Source organism: Mauremys reevesii, linkage group 13 (assembly GCF_016161935.1).
Source record: "Mauremys reevesii isolate NIE-2019 linkage group 13, ASM1616193v1, whole genome shotgun sequence".
NCBI classification, from domain to species: Eukaryota; Metazoa; Chordata; order Testudines; family Geoemydidae; genus Mauremys; species Mauremys reevesii.
The window spans coordinates 24,013,292-24,031,860 of NC_052635.1; the positions used below are offsets into that span (position 1 = coordinate 24,013,292).

General features: G+C 45.5%; 1 protein-coding gene across 1 annotated transcript in view; it reads left to right on the plus strand.

Annotated features, from left to right (window-relative positions):
* The first annotated feature begins 14,493 nt into the window (after positions 1 to 14,493).
* The window catches only part of ITCH (itchy E3 ubiquitin protein ligase), a 111,987-nt gene continuing 107,911 nt past the window's right edge, over positions 14,494 to 18,569 (plus strand). The window contains exon 1 of the mRNA XM_039498432.1: positions 14,494 to 14,639. The gene's annotated coding sequence lies outside the window, so the exon portion shown is untranslated. The remainder of the gene's footprint in view (positions 14,640 to 18,569) is intronic.

The following is an 18,569-nucleotide window of genomic DNA, read 5'->3' on the forward strand; positions in this document are numbered from 1 at the left end:
TGACCCCACGATTGAGTGCCATGTTGCCGGACCCTGAAATCACTGGATCTCCACTAGGGTGACCAGATGTCCCAATTTTATAGGGACAGTCCTGATTTGGGGGGTCTTTTTCTTTTATAGGCTCCTATTACCCCCCACCCCATCCCGATTTTTCACACTTGCTGTATGGTCACCCTAATCTCCACCCAGATGTATGGGCAGTGATCAAATTATCAGGGGGCCCTTACTAGGTATAGGGGCAGCGTCCCTTTCCTCTGGTGGCCCCCTTACTTACCACTACTGTTTACATTAAAGCAACTCACTTGACAGTCAGGACTCGCCCCACACACACTTTCCCCCCATAAGTTCAGCACTGTTGCCAAAATTGGCTCCCCTTGCAGGAGCAGGGCCCTCGGGGAGATAGGAATAAATTAAGCTCCTGCATAAGTGACTACAGGAGCGGGGTCTTATAGCCAGATTTTTAGTTCTAGCTATCTACAGGGCCGGTGCAACCATTTAGGCAACCTAGGCAGTCACCTAGGACACTGGGATTTGAGGGGGGCGCCATTTTCTTCGGCAGCGACCACGGTGGCCGGATCTTCGGCTGCCCCAGTCACCGCTGGCATTTAGGCAGAGGGAGCTGGGGCAGGGGAGCGCGGGGTGGGGGGGCCGCCTGCAGCAAGTAAGGGGAGGGCGGCACGCAGGGGAACTCCCCGCCCCAGCTCATCCCTGCCCCACCTCCTCCCCAAGCACACTGTGTCTGCTTCACTTCTCCCGCCTCCCAGGCTTGTGGCGCCTAAGCTGATTGGCGCAGCAAGCCTGGGAGGAGGGAGAAGTGAAGCAGCAACTGCGTGCTCGGGGAGGAGGCGGGGCAGAGGTGAGCTGCTTCACTTCTCCCACCTCCCAGGCTTGCAGCGCCAATCAGCTTAGGAGCCGCAAGCCTGGGAGGCCGGAGAAGTGAAGCAGCGATGGCGTACTCGGGGTGCTCGTGCGCAGAGAGGGGTGAGCCGGGGTGGGGGGTACCACAAGGGGGGTGCCTCAGGGTGGAGGGAGGCGCAAGGTGGAAGTTTCGCCTAGGGCGTGAAACATCCTTGCACCGGCCCTGGCTATCTAGATGATATAATGCCTGCACCTGTAACTTTCATTCCATGCATCTGAAGAAGTGAGGTTTTTAACCCACGAAAGCTTATGCCCAAATAAATCTGTTAGTCTTTAAGGTGTCACCGGACTCCTTGTTGTTTTAGTTCTGGGGATGCAAAGAGGGGTCAGGGGGTTAGGTTAGGTGCCTAACTCCTATTGATATTTAAAAAAAAGAAAAAAAACTGCAAAAACTGTTGCAATAAATAAAGCCAAGTCCGTCAGTCTGTTCCAGTGGAGCGCCCCAAGCGGGGGTTTTTTACGTCCTTTTATTATAATGGTTACATAAATTATTTTATTATGCACATGTGCAACCTCAATTTAACTACTTTGCCCCCGTCCCTGATTGGTGCTTTATGCATTGCGTGTTCCAGTGGTACACACCTGGTCGGCGCTTAATTTGTGTGTTTTTTGATTGAGTGTGGGGGGGTGGGAACCACTTCAGCCGCTTTAAATTTGGGGGCGGTTTTTTAACCCCCTTAGTGCTTGAGAAGTGTAAAGTTCCTACAAAAACTTATGCACTGAATGAATGTAGGTAGTTACGGGGTTAGGCAGCAACAGAGCAGGAGTTCTGTGTCTCACAATGATGCCTAAAACCAGGATTTAGGTGCCTAAAATCCTTTGTGGATTAACGCTGAAGGTACACATCCTGTATAGGTGCTTTTGAAAACCCCTAGGTACCTATCTGCACCTTTACACACCAAAATCCCTTTGCCAATCTGGCCCTTTCACTGTAAGATTTTTAGGGTAGGGAACATGTCTGCCTCTATGTGCAGCACCTAATACAGTAGAGCCACAATCCTGATTGGGGCCACTGTAATACAAATAATAATATTTAAAACTATTACAGATTATTAAGGTTGCAAAAGTCAACCATCCAAAAGTTGTGAAATGATAGACTAAAGGTCATCCAGGTTGTTTTCATAGTCTTTCATTGTAGGATCATATGCTGTGTTTCCTTAATCACAAGATCACCTACCTGTAAGAGCCAGGAATGATTATTAATTTAAAAAAAAGGGGGGGGGTTAAAGGGAAACACAGAATAACGATAAAACAAAGAGAGAAAAAAACATGCATCATACATACAAAAATAGAAATACAATTAATTATTAATAATAATAGAGTAGGCAACGGTTAAAAGGGTTAAAGTACAAAATGCCTCCTCCAGATGAAACAGAGTTTAAGTTCATATATTTTAAACAAAACAAACAATCCAAAAGAGGCCATTTGATTAGTTCCTGGTCCTGCAAAGTTTATGTAACAAACTTTATGCACTGTGAGCCATCCCGTTTACTCAACTGGACTATTACACATATGCTTAACTTTATGCACTGTGGAGTCTCTACAGTATGATGGCCTTCATTTACATGCCAATGTCAATTCAAAATTTAAAGATAGTAAAAACAAACAACCCTCCCCCCACACACAAATAAACCAAACATTCAATCAAAATTGTGGGGCCAACAAGATGTATGCCAGACTGTGTCACTTTTAGGCTTTGCTTTTATATTGTGTACATTCCCACACCATTCAGCTGTTTATATTGTCTAATTTGGGGTATGTTTACACAGCAGAAGGTGTGCACAGGTTAGCCTATCTGAGCTAGCTTCAATCCAGCAAGCACGGGTAACAGCGCAACATGAACTTCAGGGCAGCCTAGCGAGCCAAGTACATACCTAGGGCCTGTTCCAGGCTTGTACTACTGAAGCCCCTTCTGTGCTGTCTTCACTGCTATTGTTACCCAACCTAGCTCAAACACAGCTTGCTCACACACAGCTTTTGCTCTGCAGACATTTAGGGACTGATCCTGCAACCTTTACCAGAGTGGTCCCAGTGAAGTCAGTTGAACCACTGCCATGAGCAGAGGCTATATGATTGAGTCTTTAAGCTCTGATCTCCATAGAGATTCATAGATTTTTAAGGCAGCGGGGGCCATTATGATCATCTAGTCTGACCTCCTGCAGAACACAGGCAAAATCTTGCAAAGACCTATGGACAAGCTTCAATTTTTATACATTTTTGTACATGCGCAGTCCCACTGAAGTCAACAGGAATACTCACATACATAAAGCAGTGGTGTAGCCAGCATGGGATATTTGGGTGGGCCCCGACGCAGGGTGGGTGGGCAATTACGGGGGGAGGGGAGGGTGAGGGCTGGGAGGGCAGGAGGGATGGGAGCCACACCTCCTCCCACCCCCTGCATCAGGCCTTGTTAGGAGCGATGGATGAACCGTCTGGCCAGGGGTTTCCCGGAGCCCCAGGCATGCACCCAGCTCCTGGATGACACTCCAGCACGCATGGCTCACAGCTCCCTTTCAAGTCCCACTGCCCCACACAAGGGCCTGGCTCCCCCAGACGGGGGCTTACCTTTTTGGAAGATCTCCTCCACCACCGCCGGCAGGCTGCCTGCTCGCCCTCCTTCCTGTGGTGGATTAGTCACTGGACCAACCCGGGGCCCTGGGAAAATGGGCACTCCCTTGCCCCTACCCATTCCCCCCACCCGATGCTCCTGGCGGGGAGCAGGTTGTGAGCACGGGGGTTTGCTCCACTCTGCTCGCCCCACCAGCGCTCCAGCTAAAATAAAACAAAACAAATGCAAAAATATTTGCAGGATCAAGTCATTAGATTGTAAGCTCTTGAGAACATGGGCTTTGATGTCTATAAAGTACCTCGCATGCTATCAGTACTATATAAGGCCTTGTCTACACCAGGAGGTGTTTTGCTGGTATAATTATATTAGTATAGTTAACTGGCAAACCCAGCCTAGTGTGACACAGTTACACCAGTAAAACTGTGCTCATACCAATATACCTTACAGTGGTTCTCTGAGCAGGCATAAAATATACTAGTGTAAGCACAGTTATGCTAGTATAACTATATCCACAGTAGGGCTTTTACCCCAATAGCTATGTCAGTTAAAAAAACAACACACCTAACCAACATAATTACACCAGTATAATATTTAAATGAATGCCAGGCCTAAGTAATACATCATAATATTATTATATAATTCCTACAGATCCAATGGGGTCAAGTGGCACAAACAAAGCAAATCAGATTTACCTTTTTCGGAAACTCCTGCCTCTGAGGAGAAAGCACAACAGCCGCCTTCCCCATCTCTTGATTTTATTAGTATGTCTAACTAGCTGATCTATCCTACATTTATACCACACTGGTGACTGTGATGGATCACCCATGGATCAAGGTGTTCATTAGTTAAAAAGACAAAGACACCCCAAGAATGCTATTCTGGCAAGTGATGAAACTGCAGATTTGACAATCGCTAATGGCTGATCTGAAGGCATGCAGATTAAGTCACTGGTCTGTTCTGAACTTTAGACTTGGTCGTTATGTATTTTAATTGGCAAACCGGTTATGAATGAATGTGTTTGCAGAGGAGGTTCAGGGGACACTCAAACCAGACCAGATCATTGGTCCTCCTAGCCTAGGTTCCTACATTCATTAATAGCCAATGCCTACAGCTCTACAGGGGGACAAAATGCCGTGTAATGAACCAGGCCAATTAGGCAACACTGTGCATGTTTACACTGGCTTTGCTCTTGTTCCCCTTACCTTGCTCTGTGAAATCCACTTTTCACAACCATCAGAGGTAAAGCTGAGAGAATATCTAATAGATTTAGCCTCTTTTTTGTTTGTGAAATAGCTGCAAGCAGAGGATATTTCCTCAGATGTGTTCATTTTTCAAAAGCTTTTGCCACATTATGTTGCTATTTTTTATTTTTATTTTTTAAATTTTGTTAGTGGATCACAGTCAGTTCCCTATGAGAATTTTGGATTCAGTGTTTGCTGTCAGAGCTGCAGTGGATACTCCATGATTGGTCGTTTAAGTCATAGGGTTCAGTTTCAGTTCCCTGATTGGGTGAGCATGCCAGTATCTCTCGCACAAATCCTCTGAGACACCCAGCCCTTGCTTCCCTCCTGCCCCAATGGAAAATAAACTGGTTTATATCTGTAGCAAATTAGAACATCCCTGTCAGGGGCGGCTCTAGAAATCGGGCTGCCCCAAGCAGCGCGGAGCGCTGCGCCGCCTTCCCTTCCCGGTCGGTCCTCCCCTCTTCCCGCTCCCCGGTTGCTGCCGGCATGCGGCCCTGCGGGCGGCCAGGACCGAGCGGACCTGCCAGACCCAGCGGAGTGCGGCTCAAGGAGCTCGGGGCGGGGCGGACCGCGGGCGCGGACATGCCGCCGGCAGGTCACCGTGCTCCTGGTGGGCTCGGTGGACGGCATGCCGGGCCCGGCCCTGCCGCGCACGAGAGCCGGCCAAGCCCACCGCGCCCGCGCCCCGCCCCGCCGCGGTGCGCAGGCCCGCCCCTGATCCCTGTGCTGGTTCAGCTTTACGCAGAGGGCTGGAACAATTTTTGTGGTGGGAGTGCAGAGATCCATTAAACCAAACTGTAAACCCTGTATATAATGGAAACCACTTCAAGCCAGGGGGTGCTGCAGCATCCCCCACACCCCAAGTTCCAGCACCTATTGCTATCAGGCTAGCAAAAAGGGAGCAGAGCCAAGGCTGTGACAATTCCCCATCCACTCCCTGCCTACCTACTCTTGGAGTGGGACAAATAGCAGCATGCAGCATCTGCTTCTGAATGCCTGGATCCAAGGTCTGGTAGCCTGTGCAGGGGCATAAGGGACTCTCAATTATGTGTGGACACATAACTGTAAACTTCATAGTCCACATATGTCTAGGATTGGCCTTGCAAGTCTTCTAGCCCACAACCTCCCCAGCAAATATCCAGAGTCTGTCAGTCAATTATTGTTTAACAAGTGTCTTTGTGAATTCTCCCACGGTGACCCTTATGCATGGAATGCTCTCCGTGAACTAACATAACTGACATAATTTAATGCATCTTTGTTCCTTCAAATTCCAACACAAGACTCATTTCTTCCATGAGGGCTATGGGAGGTTACCCAACTGATTAAGGGTAGGTTGAGGAGCAGACAGGCACATCTGATGAAGCTACCAGCTCCATCTATTATAAAGGTTGTCTAACACATTCCATTATAGGACTCTGTTTTCAGTAGCTTAAAATTGCTTATAAGGGGCATGAGTTGGGAGTGGGGATTGGAACAGAAGGAGACAAGAACAGGTTCCAGGTGGGTTGGATAAAGGCAAGGGGAGGCAGGGATAATCATCATGGAGAGATGGACAGGAGCAGATGAGATCTGGGGCAGGAGCCATTGGACTGTAGATAGGAGCAGACAGGGACTGGGACAAGAGTCCAGGGGATGGGAGCAGAAAGATCTATAACCACTCTAGAGCACATTCCTCTCCAGAACCTGAAACCAAACTCAGATTTCTATGCCTCAATATTCTTGTGCTCTGTGGCAAATAGCTGTGACACTCATTGGCAGAGTGTGTCTCATTCTGCTCTAGTGGCTGAGTCACATATAGGACTCAGCTATTAGTTACTCCTCCATTGGCTCAAATGGCAGAGACCTGTACTGTGAATCTAAAGATCCCAACCCTGCTAATGACTGTGAAGATCAATAGAATTCCACATGATGAACCTTCTGGGTTTTTTTAGTTTGCTTTTTTAACAATTTAGATTTTTTAAATTTTTTAAAAACCTACCGGTATGTTGAAAGAATATGATGGTTGCAAAGTCAAGCACTCAACACTTAGAAAATGCTAAAATTAAGGTTATCCTGACAACCCTAATTTGGCTTCCTTGTGATTCATTCATACCTAACTAGATTTTAAAGCTGGAAGGGACCATTAGATCATCTAGCCTGACCTCCTGTATAACACAGGCCAGAGAATTTCACCCACTTACCCCTGTGCTGAGTGCAATGACTTATTTGACTAAAGCATATGGTGCATGATGTGCATTGTAAAACATATAGTGCATTATTGTTGGTGTCACTAGGCATGACTCTAGGTAACTCAGGAGGGTGGAAAACCACAGTGTCAATGAAGCCTTTCTGTAGTAGGCCTGAATAAATCAAAGCGCTTCCATGTTTGAACTTTAATCGACCTAACAGGCCAGCAACAGAGAATGGTTATCAGTTGCAACACCTGTACCAGAAGGTAATAATGAGGCCTGCTATAATGAGGCCTGCTTGCTCCTGGCTAAGGGGCAAAATAACAGATCAAAGAAAGTAAGACAAGATAACGGTTCACAGAAGAGTTACTAACGAGCTAGATTGGTTGTTGCCAAGTATGACTTAACTGCTTAATGTAATTGCTACTGCAAAGTGTATCTGCTGCATGGGAATGAAAGGTGGGGAGAGAGGGGGAGTGGGGGGGAGATAGAAGAGGCTTAGTTAAAGTTATGTATAAAAAAAGAGAAAAGCTGCTTGTAGCTGGGTGCTTGATTTGAGACATGTCTGTCTCCAGGCACCGCTTTGAGATCTCAAATAAACTTTGTCTGCTTCTCCACCCTGGTGTGTTTATTGGAGCGAAGCACATCGGGCAACGAACCGCTGTTTCTGTCCTCGGGCATTCTGTGCTGGCAGCATTATGATAGTCTTTAATTAAATAAACATACATTATTTTTTTCCACAGGCCCCTGCCTCATTCAGTGCACAGGATTGGATTGTGCTCTGGGAGCAAATCAGGGTTGTGTAGTGAATGAAGCAGGGACTACTGCAGTAATATAGACAGGATGGTCTCATGACTAAGGCAATTAAATGCCATCCATGAGAGCTACCATAGAGTTCCTGTGTGATGCTGGGGAAGTCACTTAAACCAGAATCTGCACTAGGGGTCACTAATTGGGTGTTCCTCGTTTTCTGGGTGCCTATGTTGAGACATCTGGGGCACCCAACATTAGTGGACACAGTTGACCTCACTCTCTGTGCCTCAGTTCCCCCTCCGTAAAATGGTGATATTAATACCCCCTCATCTCACGATGATAAATTCATTTATTTGTGTGGTACTCAGATATTACTGTGAGAGCAGTACAGAAACGCACATGAGAAAATTAATAGTTTTGTACTCAGTGCAAGGTTTGGATGAGGTGCAGTAAATAAGGTAGCTATGCAATATTTCCTTTTATCCAGTGGACACACACTAAATAATGAGGATAAAAGGAAATATTGAATAGCAACCGATTCAGTGAGAACCATCCATCCTTTGCACTGAATGAGGCAGGGGTTCTCTGGGAATACTAGTGTCTGATCAGCTGATTAAAGACTATTATAATGCATACACACAAAGGAGCCAAATTTATGTTGCACAAGCACTTAGTTCTGGCATTTCCTAAATTATAAATGCTTGACTTTGCAATCTTAATGTTCTTTTAACTCAGTGCTTTGGCACATAATGTATTATGTGCACATAATACTGTATTCACAAAAGTATTCAATGCAACAGTTCATATTTTGAATATACCCATCTCCAACATCCTTCATATAGTGTTTATCTTCTTAAGCTGTTAATTCTTCTGGCAGGAACTGGAGCTTGTATGAGTTTGCACAGCATCCTCACAATGGGGCTCCAGTCCTGACTGGGTCTTTTGGGTTTTTCAATATAAATAACATAAGTGACCAAACTTTGCTCCCAGTTACACTGATGCTAATCGGCAGCACTTTCACCAGTTTCATTGGCGTTAGTCTGCATTTACACTGGTGTAAAAAGTAACATTTGTCCCAATTCTGTTAAATTAGGTACAAACCTGTTGCCAAATGTAATTGAAGCTGGATTTCACACAGCCCATCTGATCAGGACTTGTCTATAGCACAGATACCCATTCCACCAGATTCTGATTCTGTTTGTGTGTTCCTGAGTAGCAGCTGCTTCTTAACAGTAACTCCCCAACAGAGGGCAGAGGTAACCTTTGTTTCAAAGACCTTATAAGAGAGGAAAGTCTCCAATTTACATAAGAGCCTCTATGCTCAAAAACACTTGTCACTTTCTCTTTTATGCCACTGTCTGATACAAGCAGCAGAGGTGATCCAAGGATTAAAAAATGGCTGGCTTTTTTTGTTGCATATCCTCAAGTGATTCATTTCTCATATCTAGGGACTTGCAGTCTGTGCACCCACTGCTTCCAGCTAGTGAAACAGGAACCAGAGGAGAATTCTCTGCTGGAGTCAATGGAACTAGTATCAGGGCTAGTTCAAAGCAATGTGGAATCCTCAGCAAAGGCATTCAACTGGGCTCTGGTCTAACCTCTGTACATTAGAGCAGCCCTCTTACACCAGGGGCTGGTTGGTTCCTAGCCAGCCCCAGGTTCTGGGGAAGTATAAAGGTGGCTTAGAACCATCTCTGCTCACAGCTGTGCCAAGCATAAGCTCAATGAAGCTGAGCATTAAACCTGGGGTGGCAAGTTTAGCCTAATAGGGATATTTCCCTAATCCAATCTGGTAAACTGTGAGCACCACATCTGGTATGTTAAGGGCAGGTGCTGGGACAAATATAACAGCTCACTGTTCCCTGGCATCAGTACTGTCTTAACTCTGTGATTCAGTATCCAAGGTATTTGCTGTAGAACCAGATGCTGCCCCAGAATGAAGTTAAGGTTGGATGGGGAGAGCAAATTGTGCAGGTTTATAAGGCACTGGGAATGGGTTGGATCCCTGAAGTGTTCATTTCCAGACAGTCTAATACCTGAGGTTTAAAAGGTGAAAAATATTTGTTCAGAATTTGAAATTATTCTTTATTAATTGTATTACCATAGCTCCTAGGAGCCCTGATCTATGTTGAGTTTTGAGGTGTTAGCTGGGCTCCAGTGAAACACACTTTCAACCTTAATTTTGTTTTTTTAAATCAAAGTTGATATATTTTGCATCATTTTCCTGAACTTAACTGGATGATTTAGCCTTTTGGATGTAGATCATTTACAGCAAAACAAACCAGGGAACTGCAGGCTTGCCTGAGGCAGAAATCAATAGAGGTCTAAAATGAGATAAAGTCTCCCTCCTTCCACACCATCTGCATTTCTAAAGCACATCTCACCGTTTGCTGAGATTTTCAAAGGGGTCTAATGGAGATAGGGAATGATCCCTTATTGAAGTCCAAGGGGATTTGGGTGCTCCAGTCCCTTAGGCTTCTTTGACAGTCCCAGCTCGTCTGTCTATGTTCTCTTTAGCAATATAAAGAGTAAACGTATTGGTGGATAAAGATGCTGGATTCACAGCCTAGTAGAATGAAGCCCTCTGACCACACAGACTGGACAGAGGAAGCTTCTTCACACCAATTTGCCTCCAGTTTGACCAGAAAGAAGCATCTCCAAAATGGGAACGAATTGTTTCATCTCCTTCGCTCATTCAGGCCTCAATTTCTCTGCTCAGGATACCAGCAACGTTATCAATTAGCCAGAGATGCTGATGGTTTCCATGCTATGACCATGTCTTATGGCCTGAGACTCATCTCCCCTAAGCCTCAGGCAGCAAAGCTTTTATAGATTTAGTTTGTGTAACATTTGTGATCATTGTGCCAGTGAGGTTCAATTACTTACCATTCTTCAGCAATGCCCCATCACCCTGGCTTTCCATTTGCCTTGCAAGTCAGTGATTCTCAAAAGTCTTGAGCCTAGGGCTCATTTGCCATCTGCTCCCACCTCCTTACCAAATTCAGGCAGAGCAGGTTGAAAATAAAAAAAAATATTTATTTTTTAAATGTTATTTTCATTTGACAAATTTAGAAAAGGAAAAAATGTCCATTTATTCAAAGTTTTTATAAACATTTTTATCAAACATATTGATTTTTTCCTCCTTCCCTTCCCTTATTTCTCCCCTTATTTCTCAGAAGAGGGGACAGAGTGAGAACGTGGGAAGGAAAAGAAACCAAAAATCTGACAATTTTTTATTTGCCACTTTTGTCAACAACACTGAAAAAATTTGGAAAAACTATTTTTTTTGACAAAAATTTCTAATTCCAAAAAAGGTAATTTTTCTTACTCCCTCCCTCCAAAAAAGCCTGAAAAATGTCAGCTAGCTCTATTCACAGCCCCATGCCTGATGCTTTCATAAATGCCCCATGCCTGACGCTTTCATAAATGTCAGTAAAGGTACCCTCTTCCCCTTCTAGCTTGCTGGTGCTGCTGCAGTTGCTCAGGCTCTGTCTTGACTTCTCTCTCTGCTCCTGGCCCTACAATTCACTACCTCCCTAAGGTTAAAATGCATATATTTAGACACACAGGTTTGAGAATTCTGGCCATGCTGTACTGCTAAGGTTCCTAAGAGAATCTACTGTACAAATGCTCAGTTACAGAACAGACAACATGTCTCAGCACATCACTGTAACCGCATGCACTCTCTGACCTGATTTGGCTCTAAAGAGGCCTCAGCAGAGCAGTGATGTTATGTTTTTAGGTCCCATTTCATATGGAGAAAAATAATGCTTCACTTCCTGTGCAGGGAGGTAGGAAACAATATTCCCAAAATACACAGTGTCCTTCTGTTTAAAATACATTCCTTTCTTGGTGGTGTCATTTCCTTCCCTACGCACCTCAAAATTCCTTCCCCACACTCTGATTATGCATTGGGGAGCAGTACAACAACACAGTAGTGCTCAATTGCCATACAAAATAATTACTCATGTGTTAGTTTTGCCCCCATTGGTTCTCCTGGAAATGATAGTCTCTCATGTCCCTTGAAGACTTTGATAGTATTTTCCAACAATCAGGAAGCCAAGTATCTGTACCTACTGATATCTAGTTCCTGAGTAGCCAAGGAGGATTTCAAATGATAATTTACAATTAGCATTCACCCACTTCCTTGTGGGATGGCATTATTCCATCTTCAGGGACAAACTGAGTGTGTTCGCACTCAGAAAGAAAGGCACATGAGAAGTTGTTATTACAAATGCAAAATTCAAAATCACATGGGCAAAAGTAAAATGTTAATCAGTTGCCATAATAATTATCTACCTAACAGAGAATCTGTAAGACTTAATAAATGTTAATAAAGTGCTTTGAAATCTTCAGAAGAAAAATGTTGTGGAAATATAAATATTACTATTCCTATTCATCAGCAACTTTCCAAAGTCTGAAAGCACGTGAAAGTGCTAAGTTGCTATTTAATATTTAGACTAGATCAGCAGTAAATAAAAATAGGTAAGATCTGATGACAACTCAGGTGCTTATGTGATATTTACTTGGGGTTCTTAGTCCAATGCCCAAGTAGACAACTGTTCCCATTAGGAAAACCGCTTCTGTAACTGGAGGGCTGCAGTGGTCTCTTTGGAGCAGGGACCGTCGTTTTGTTCTGATTGTACAGCAGCTAGCACAATAGGGTCCTGGTTCATGATGGGCGCTCTCAGGACTGGTCTACACTACCATGGTAAATCAATCTCACTTACGCAACTTCAGTTATGTGAATAACGTAACTGAAGTTGACATAGTTAGATCCACTTACTGCAGTGGCTACACTGCGCTGTGTCAATGGGAGACACTCTCCTGTCAACTTCCCTTATGCTTCTCTGGGAAGTGAAGTACACAGATCGATGGGAGAGTGCTCTCCCATTGATTTACCGTGTCTTCACCAGACCCACTAAATCGACACTCCATGCATTGATTGCAGCAGTACCAATCTACTGGTAAGTGTAGACAGGCCCTTACGCTCTATGCTAGTACACATAACAAACAACAAAAATACCTTAACACAGGTTGAGGAGTCAGGAGACCAGGATGCTGTTTCCAACTGTGTCAGTGACTTGCTGTGTGACCTTGAATATGTTATTTAACCTCTCCATGCATCGGTTAAAATGGGGGTGATCCTTACCCACCTCTGTAAAGTGCTTTGAGATCAGTGGATGAAAGTGTAATATATTACAGCAGAATCTTGATTTTACAAACACCGATATTATGAACAACCAGTTATACAAATCATTTTTCCTCACCGGGGTGGGGTGGGGGGGAGCTGTCACATAACGAAAGTAGGGTGACCAGATGAGAAATATCGAGACACATGGGTGGGGGGGAGAGTGTCCGCTGGCAGATGAAAAAAAACCCCAAAACCACCAGTGCTGCTGGCGGAGCGAAATATCGGCACAAAATGCGTCCTGACAGAAGATCGGTCGAGACAACCACCCAAATATCGGGATGGTCCCGATTTTTTCGGGACATCTGGTCACCCTAAATGAAAGTGATGTTGATGAAGAAAAAGTCAACATCCCTTCATGTTTTGAAACCTTCAGTGCATTGGAAATTGCTTTGTAGTAGTTTGGAGGACAAGAAGAAAGCAATGATGTCACCATACTGAAACTTATGCACAGTACTTACTGTAATTTTGGGATGTTCAGTTTTATGAACGGTTTGATTTTATTAATTCCTCACTCTCCAATTAGTTCATTTAAAAAAAAGGATTCTACTGTACTATTAATTGACAGTCTTGTTGGTGCTCTCATCAGAAGATGAGGATTAACCAGACTGGACTATCCACTCTCTCCTAGGCCTTGTTTACACTTTCAGCTGTCTTAAAATTTCCCATGATTGCACTACCAATGGTGCATCTCCATGGGTGATGGGCAGCAGCAATGCAGTCAGTCCATCGGTGTTTTAACTACTGTGCTCCAAACAGAATTAGACAACACAGCCTAAATGTCAGCAGTGCTCCCACTGGAACTAATGCAGTGGTGGGAATGTAAGTGTAGACATAGCCATAGAGACAACTCACTCCTCCAGGGGAAGATTGTGGTACAGTTGTGTAGCAGGCAGTGTTTGGGAAGGCTGCCCTGCTTTCCTCCTTCTGTAACAGATCTGTGGATGAAAAGGACTTGAGTCTTCAGGGCTGTAAGTACATTTTATTAATTCTTTCTAATGGGGTACATAGATCCATGCAACACAGAAATCTCTTTTTGAAACTATACAATTGTGTTTCTATCTCCATTCTAAGGTGCTGAGTGTTGCTATATTTTCTACTGGAGCTGGTTAGAGCTGCACACTGAAGATTGCATTAGAGATTTCACTATGTTTATTGTCATTTTCAGCAGCACCTAGAAGCCTCAATTGAGGCTAGATTCTGCACATACACTGACCACCTTAAGCACCTTGCCAAAAATCGATCCAAATGGCACTTGATTTGCAAGGAGGCCATGTTCCTTTGAGATTTGCCATTAATTGGGCCTTTAGAGATTACAAATGGAACCTGTCAATGCCACTTTTCACAGAATAACTGCACTGTAGCGTCTCTCTATGAAAAGTGTGCAAAGCGCTTCTGAACATGTCTACCGAGCCCCCTCTCTGGAGATCCCACTGCCAGCACAGAGCCCCTTGTCCAGGATCCCTGGCTGAGGGTCCCCATGGCTCAGCCCCTTCCCGCCCCCGAGGGAACCAAGTCAACGCCCAAATTCCCACGGAGCTGAAACACACGCTGCCCTACAACAGGCCCAGGCCGCCGAGTCCTGCCCCACCCACGCAAGCGCTCGCCCACTCAGCGCGCATGCGTGATACCCGCGGGGCACGCTGGGAGTTGTAGTTTTCATCCGCCTCCGGCGTCGCCAACTCTGCGCATGCGCAGTGTCCACCCGACTTTGGAAAGTCGCTGCCTGAGGTTGGGCTCGGACTGGCTGCCATCTTGGCGGAAGGATTGAGGAGCTGGCACCGCCGCCCTAACCGGTAAGGAGCCCACCGCGGCGGGAGGTGGCAGCGGAGACGGGGCTATATCCCTCCCGGTCTCCCCTCGATGGGGCGCCTCGGCTCCGCCGCTGGAGAGGGGTTCGGGGTGGGGCAGGCCTGGCTTGGGGGAGCCGCCCCCTCCCCGGGGGTCACAGCATGTGTAGAATGGGAAGGGGGAGGCATTTCGCTCCTTGCCCCCGGGGCATGGGGTGGGGGCAGCCCCCCGGCCGGCCTCCCGCAGGACGTCTGGCCACAACCCCTCCCCCGTGCCGACCAGCCCCCTCCGGCTGCTAGACCCTGATCTCTGGCTACAGCCCCGCCCCGCCCAGCCCCCTCTGGCTGCCAGATCCAGTGCGCTGACCAAGCCCTCTCCCTGTCCTCCCACCCCTGACCAGCCCCTTCTGGCTGCTAGACCCTGATCTCTGGCTACAGCCCCCTCTGGCTGCCAGATCCAGTGCTCTGACCAAGCCCTCTCCCTGTCCTCCCACCCCCTGACCAGCCCCTTCTGGCTGCTAGACCCTGATCTCTGGCTACAGCCCCCTCTAGCTACCAGATCCAGAGCTCTGACCACAGCCCTCTCCCTGTCCTCCCACCAGCTCACTCTGGCTGCTAGACCCTACTGCCCTCACCTGTGGCCACAGCACAGTCCTGGCCTGGGGGTGTTCATAGGCTGCCGAGTGGTTCTGCATGATTAATTGATTTATCTTGTTAGACTGACCTCACACTTGGTAAAGCAACCCCCATCCTTTCATGTATTTATACTTGCTCCTGTATTTTTCACTCCATGCATCTGATGAAGTGGGTTCTAGCTTATGAAAGCTTATGCCCAAATAAATGTGTTAGTCTCTAAGGTGCTATAAGGACTTCTCGTTGTTTTTGCTGATACAGCCTAACACGGCTACCACTCTAAAATCTGCATGATTTGCCAGCTCTGGGGGGTTTGCCTCCTCTGCTAGGTTTCTCTCTCCCACGGGATGCCCATTTTATTGAGATCCTCTGTCGGCCCCCACTGATCCTCCAGATGTTTGTCTTGTGTGAGCTGATAATTCTTTCCCTCCAACTCATTCATCTCAATTTAATAATCCTCTGGCTCAGCCCCTTCCCCAGACCTTGGAATGAGCCTCCTTTGACTAGTGCCTTTACTCTATCCTGGTGAGTCTTACTAGAGCCTCATTGGTGCAGCCATCTCACTGGCGTTTACTTGCTTTGTCCTATAAAAAATGCAGTGTTGTAAAGTAATGGTCCAAAACAGTAAAGCATAAGTGAGTGTAACTGCAGTGTGTGTGGTTATTACTATACAGCAGTGGTCCCCAAGCTTTTCGACTGGCGGGCACCAGCCGAAGGACCACAGCGGCGGCGGAGCACCCGCCGAAATGCCGCGGCGGCGACACCTCTCAATGACGCCACTTGCCGTTGACAAGTGACATCATCGAGAGGCATCCCCGCCGAAATTCGGGAGCGACACCTCTCGATGACGTCACTTGTCGGCGACAAGTGTTGTCATCGAGAGGCGTCCCCGCCGCGACATTTCGGTGGGTGCTCTTCCGGGGGCCAGGACGCGGGCGCATTAAGATGGCACCCGTGGGCACCGCGTTGGGGACCACTGCTATACAGTATTGTAGTATCTTTAATAAATAAAGTCACTCTAGAATGGCGGCATCGGTGCCTTCACTTTTAGTCTGGAAACATGGGTAGGTTTTAGGCCTGGTCTACACTGCGGGGGGGTTCGATCTAAGGTACGCAACTTCAGCTACGCGAATAGCGTAGCTGAAGTCGAAGTACCTTAGTTTGAATTACTTACCCGTCCTCACGGCGCGGGATCGACATCCGCAGCTCCCCCATCGACTCCGCCACCGCCGTTCGCGGTGGTGGAGTTCCGAAGTCGACCGGAGCGCATTCGGAGTTCGATATATCGCGTCTAGATGAGATGCGATATATCGAACTCCAAGAAATCGATTGCTACCCACCATTATGGCGGGTAGTGAAGACGTACCCTTAGTTACTTAACCCTCCAGTATCTAAATGGGCACCACTGATCTTGTGTGACAACAAAATCCAAATGGTAGGTAGAGGAAGGTTGAAATGATGTGGGAATCGTTATTTAACTGGGTCTGAAATTTTCTGCCACCTTTCTTTCAAGATTTAGCTTGTTTTGATAGCTATAATTTACAATAGGGAAAACCGTGCCAGATTTATGAGAGGCAGAAGTAGCAAAGGTGTAGAATGAGGGGCCTACCTTGTAATTTGGTCTAGTGAAACACATCCGTTACTCTTTGAATTGGCAAAAGCCTCTCAGCAGAAACAAACTTTTATTAGAGTCCAAGAAATTAGAGCTGGGAAAGGTCTTTTAGGTCATTTTTTCCATTCCTTTGGCTAATACTGGATTGTTCCTTAGAGTGTTCCCCATTGTTTTGTCCAGTCTTTATTACTCTGTCCCTTCCTCTGTTTTCCTTTTACTGGGGGTAATCTTGCCTAATAAGTGTAAAGGCCAGACTAGAAGTAATGAAGGAATGAGGGCAGATTGAACCACTGCTGGTTTTCACTACTTGAAAAACAGGCTTAGAAATTTAGGAATAAAGTCCCACGTGGGCTCCATCTTCCTGTTCAGATCTCATGAGGTAAGACTGAAAAATTGCTTGAAAGCAGTGGATCAAGTTCTGCTCTCTCTTCCAGCTGTGAAAGTTGAGAGCTGTTCTGCTGACTTAATTGTGGTTACATTGGTTTGTGCTGCTGTAAAAGAGCCGAACACATTGTAGTTTGTGTTCTTAGTTGCAATTTGACAGTTTTAACCGTCTCTGTGAACAAGTTCACTTCGAAGTTATCAGAACAGTATCTGCATTATGATTCAAAGTGAATTTTCTTATATCTTTAAACAAAGATATGGTATAGTAGGTATGAAAGAAGTTGAACTGATGGAGTGGAAAATAACTGAGGCTTCTGAATACTAACTTTGAAAGCTCCTTACAGATTAAACAGTTATCACAGTGTTTAAAGATGGAGGGAGAGTGGGGGAGATTATTTATATGAATAAAACTGTTAAGCAATATAGTTTGTTTTTTTCTCTCCTGTTTAGGTATTTATGTTCCAATTGTTCATGGTGAAGCAGCCATGGGAATTTATATTTATTTACACCTCTACCCTGATATTACGTTGTCCTCGGGAGCCAAAAAATCTTTCTGCATTATAGGTGAAACCGCGTTATATCGAACTTGCTTTGATCCGCCGGAGCGTGCAGCCCCGCGCCCCCGGAGCGCTGTTTTACTGTGTTATATCCGAATTCGTGTTATATGGGGTCACGTTATATCGGAGTAGAGGTGTACTTATTTTAGAGATTAGACATCTTTCCCAATATTTCAAAAGAAGAGATGGGATAACAGGCATTACCAAATGTAGTTTAAAAATTACAGACTTTAAAATATGTCAGGAGTCTGCTTTAGGTTTTAAATCGACCATTCCATTTCCTAGCAAAGTTTAAACTAAAATAATTCCCAAAACAAATTATCCACTTCTGGTGAGGCCTACAAAATCCATTTGTTTTTTTCCATCTTCTGACTCATCCAATGGTTAATCGACAAACGCTTCACAGAGATGTGTTGATATCAATTAGCAATGTTAGTGCCAAGACAAATATATTTTATATGAATGGATTATAATGCAGTGAATTTGTTAAATAACACTATTCATGTTAACTTAAACCATCTGTTAAAATGCCTCACATGCTGGTGGTATACAAACAATAAATAATTCCACTTTCATTCAAAACAAATGAGGAAGACTGTTTTTTTATGAACATTAGCTGAAAACGGTAATAATGAAATGTATTGATGTGCTATAAACTACACTGTGGACATTGTGCTTCTAAGTTTGCCTGTCCAGTTCTGTGCTTTTTCATGCTCAGATTTGTCAGTCTGCTGGTCTGATTTACTTTGT